Source organism: Nelumbo lutea, chromosome 3, assembly GCF_056320005.1.
Source record: "Nelumbo lutea isolate HS-2025 chromosome 3, American lotus-T2T, whole genome shotgun sequence".
Lineage (NCBI taxonomy): Eukaryota > Viridiplantae > Streptophyta > Magnoliopsida > Proteales > Nelumbonaceae > Nelumbo > Nelumbo lutea.
In genome coordinates this window covers 23,576,594-23,581,628 of record NC_142686.1, presented here as the reverse complement: position 1 = coordinate 23,581,628, position 5,035 = coordinate 23,576,594, and positions in this window count along the sequence as shown.

The window sequence follows — 5,035 nt, the reverse complement described above, 5'->3', positions numbered from 1 at the left end:
CGAAGAAAGCAAGCGAAGAATACCCAGTTGCCCGGATCCTCTACATAACTAGCAGCAGTTTTCTTTATTTCTTTTCTTCTCTTTTATTTTGGGATATTTTTTTCTGATACATTTAGTAAGAAATACCGGCGTTTTCTTCATCATTCTGTTCGTTGGTGAATTTGGCAATTAAACGTGGAAACTGGGGGCATTTCGGTAGTTTTAATTTTTGGCTTTCTCGCGAATGGAAGAGACAAAGTAGAGATGGAAGGGATCATGATGTGTACAGAAGCTGAGATTTTGGTAAATCTTACAGTGATGATGATGTGTGTGTAAGGAGGACATTTGCATTTGCATTGCTGGAATCTCTGTATACTTTTTTTCTTTCTTTCTTTTTGGGTTTGAAGAAGGAGAAGAAGAGTGCAATATAAATGTGATTAAGCTACAGAGATTTTTGTGCAATATCAATACAAATAGCCTTTAGTTTTCGAAAATTTTCAAGTTTGTTTCTTAATTTCTATGCTTTTGGGTTTTTGTTTTTGATTGTTTAGACTAGACTTCAGTAAGTAGTTTTTTTTTAAACCAAAATTAGAGACAAGATTACAGATTGCTACGTAGATTACAGTTTGCACCACCCATTACTGTATTCAGCAACCAGTTGCAGTGGTTAGGGAAACCGAAAACAGGTTGGATGGTTTATTACGTATGGACGTGCTCAAAGAACATCATTTCATTGCTGAATGGAATGACGATTTGACGGGCGGTGGGACATTACTTTGACCACAAGTGGACCAGGATGATATTGACTACATCTCTTGATCCACAGAAGTTTCGTCATGGAGATAATATGGAGGCTGGAAACAGTTGGATGCAATAATAATTTTGGTGCTTTTGTCTGATTTTGTTTGATAAAAGCTATCGGGGCTGGCTGGTAATGTCAATACACGAGATTTAAGTTAATTAATTAATTAATATTCATGGTGTTTGGAGTTTGGACGTACGTGTAGCAGACGAGAGCAAGGGCCTCGTTTTCTGATAATTCGGAGGCTCTGGATGGTCGTGCCATATGAGAGTACCTGATTGAAGAAGAAGAAGAAGAAGAGGACGGCCTTTTAGCAGAAGTAGCAGCAAGCGAGAAAGGATTGAAAGCGTGAGCGAGCGGGCAAGCTCAAGACAGGGAAAGGGGGGGGGGGGGGTAGCTGATGAAGAGGGTTACCCAGTAAGAGATCAGAATCATAAGATAAATGGAGAAGGGAACCTCCACGTCTAACGCCAAGAAAATCAACTTAAAAGCAAAATAAATTGCCAAATTACAAGGGAATGGAGGAGAGCTGGAGCTTAGAGCTGAGAGGGGGGTTTGTCCTTTAGCAGCTCGTTGGATTTGGAATCAAATTGATTGAACTTCTAGCTTGTATCATCTACTATATAGATTACATTAGAAAAACTTTCTTTTCTCTTTCTCTCTCCTACAACACACCCATCGATGCATTATATCGGGTTCGGGACACGCTTTCATTAACTAATTCCCGTCTGTTCATCCACCGCCCATCGGGGTATTCTGCTGGTTCTGGCGTTCTCTTCTCTTGGGTGGGACCTTTCTTGGATGCTAGCGTAGTAAGTTAAACAGGCGTCTGTACGTACTTGATGAGTTCAGATTCAGAGAGTGCCTTGAAAGCCCAAACTTCAGAGTAGAGTTAAAATGATGATCAGTGGGATCAGATTGGTTTTAATTTGGTAATGGCTGAACTAATTAATTGGAGAGGAGGGGACTGAATTGTTTATGGGTTTTGTCCTAAAGCTTTGGCGATGATTACCTGTATCAGCTAGCTAGAAGACAAGTAATGAAATAATTCAGTTCGGCAAATTCAGTAGTAATCACTTACTTTACAGTGAGCTATTTGTGTACAGGCAGTGAGATGATGACCCATCACGTAGTGTATTTGTGAAAAGAAACAGTGAGTTAACGTCACAATAGCCCTTTTGAACCTTTTTGGACCATTGCCTCTGTACTTGGGTCTGCATTGATCACAGGTGAGAGCCTACTCGGGTAGCCTAAACATCTGCCTTGAATGTCATGCTTTGGCTGTGGCTGGGCTAGTACAATATATACCATTACATTTGTTTTTGTGTTGTAGTACCAACCTATCTTAAAGCAACGACAACAACGATACAATAATCAATAGATCCAAGTTGGGATAATGCAACTTGGGTCGGGTTTGGTTGGAAAATTTGTTAAATTTTTTAGATCTATCAATTTTGGGTGTCAACACAATACAAGGAGTGATCCTGTATCACAGTGAAGGTTTTGGAAAATAAAATTAAAAAACACATAAAAATTTGTATGGTAGGGAGAACTCTACATTTCTCAGTTCTTTTAATGGCTCAAACCCTAACCTCACCCTGATGTAGTTCAAATTCTTCAGATTTGGTAGGATGTAATTGATCATCATATAAATTCTTTAAATTTATGGGTAAACTACAGATTAGTATCATTTACTTTGGGGGTATAATCTCACTTTAATACATGAATGTCTTTTTTGGTAAAATAGTACCCAAATGTCAAACCATGCCGCTATATAGACAATGTTTTCAAACCACAGTTGATTTGGATGGTTGGACCGTTCGGCCCAGAAACTATTCAGGTAATCAGTTTTATTTTATCTTAAATCTGGTTTTTGGCCAAAAACCATTGAATCGATCAATGATCTATTGATCTGGACAGTTGAATTGTTGACCCATTCAACATTTTTGACTATTTTTAATTTAACTATTTTTTTTATTTTTTTGTCAGAACAGGCTATTTGTTCGAATTGAACAATCGAACCATTGACCCATAAACCAATGGCTAGAATAGTTTAGGTTCGAGGTCGGTTTTTAAAACATTGATAATACATGAATTATTGAAAAATCTCAATTTAATTGAAAATCTTAATCGACCTTAGGTGGTATGTTAAAGGACAAAAATATCTTTCAAATTTTAAGTAGACAGAGAAAAAAAATTGAAATGGCCAAAATAGCCCTGTTTAAACCCGTTTACCATGTGATAGGGCACCATTTTTCACTCCATGCCCTAACCATTCTGTTGATGAGTCGGTGGTTCCCGTTGGTGCAATTACATAGAAAAGAGTTCCAGTGAACACCATTACCGCCAACAGCACAGAGGCTCTGTATTAATCGTTGCTGGAGAAGAAAAGGGTTTTAGACCATTGTCGTTGCTGGAGAAGATAAAAGAATTATTGTCATTGTTGGGGAAGAAGATCAGAGTGAAAACTGTATTTTTTTTTCTATCTTTTCCTTTTCTTTTGTCAATATTCATTCCCATTTTTATTTTCATTTTCTTTGTCACCTGTTCCTTTTCGTTTGATATATATGATGTCACGAAAAATCATAATTTTCTTTGTCATTCTAAACCTTCTTTGTTCAACTTTCTAAAAAACGTAGCATCATGGCCCAAATCGTTTCACTAAGATGGTGTTTTGAAGAGTGGGCGCTTTTTGAGACTGATTTTCAAGAAAAAAACATCCATGCTTATAAGATTCGTTTTTCACAAAAAAGCACTTCTGCCACGTAGGCATTGAGCAATACTATTCTGTTTGATAAGGTGATTTTCATCACCGTTTTTCATGTATGTGCTGATAGGTAAGCACCACATAAGATACACATCAGTCAACTGTTGGGGGAAACGATTCACCGATGCATGAAACGTCAAATTTGGCATTTCATGCATCGGTGGGGTCTCGATTTATGAGGCATGCCCGATTTTTCAATAAACGACTACACCAAACATTCATATATATATATGTGTGTGTGTGTGTGTGTGTGTGTGTGTGTTTTGAAATGCCTATGTGGATCCAACATGGCACCATTTTTTTGAAAAACGATCACAGTTCCAAACATCCCCTAAATGAGGGCCTATATGTGTCAAGTGGACACACCTCACTAGGGGTGCAACTTGGGCGGGCCTAGTCCGAGCCCAAATTGACTCAGCCTGAAATTTTATATGGGTTGGGCTTGAATTTTTGGTCCTTGGACTGGGCTCGGCTCAAGAAATAGGGATATTTTGTTTTTCAGGTTGGGCCTGGGCCTAGCCTTAGGTAATCCAAGCCCAATTCAATTATACACACACACACACACACACACACACACACACACACACATATATATATATATATATATATAAGTTTTGAGTACACACACACACACATATAGAGTATGTTCATTGACCAACCCGAGCCTGAGTGCATCAAATCATGGGAAGATTGGGTTTGACCTTGTACTCGGGCCTTAAGCTGAAATTTTAGGATCAGACCTGGGTTAACCATAAATCCGGCCCAATCTGCCCGATTTGCACCCTTACACCTCACAAAGTATAATTTAGTTTTGAAAATCACAAGTAGGGGTGGATTCGAGCCAAGCCGAGCCGAATAGTATGAAGCTCGAGCTCGGTTCGAGCTAGAACATTGAGCTCGAGCTCGGCTCGAGTTAAAAACTCATAAGCTCAAGCTCGACTTGGCTTGAGCTCGATTTGAGAAAAAAGGTTTTATAAAAATAAAAAATATTTTTTATTTGATATTTAAAAATTAAGAATTATAATATTTTTATTATATATATTACTTTCTATATTATATATATATATATATATTCAAGCTCGGCTCGCGAGCCTCACAAGCCAAGGTCTATTAGGTTCGAGCTCGACTTGAAGCTTAGTTGAAACCGAGCCGAGTCGAGCTCGCGTAGCTCGTGAAGAGCTCGGCTCATGGCCACCCTTAATCATAGGGAACATTTAAATAATTTAGTAAAATTAGGGAGTACATTTAAATAATTATAGGGACTGGTCTAGTTCCAAATTCTTGGAACCGACCCCTACCCAAGTCGGTTCCATGGTCTAGGGATTTATCCTATCGAACTGACCTTGGTTGAACCTGCCTTGGAACTGAACTTGCCTTGAAATAAACCCCAAAATACTTTTTTGGGGATGTGAAAATTTGACCCTAGCACTCATGCTTACAAAGGCCATGGTCTCACTTGACCATTGGGTTGAATATTTATTTTCATT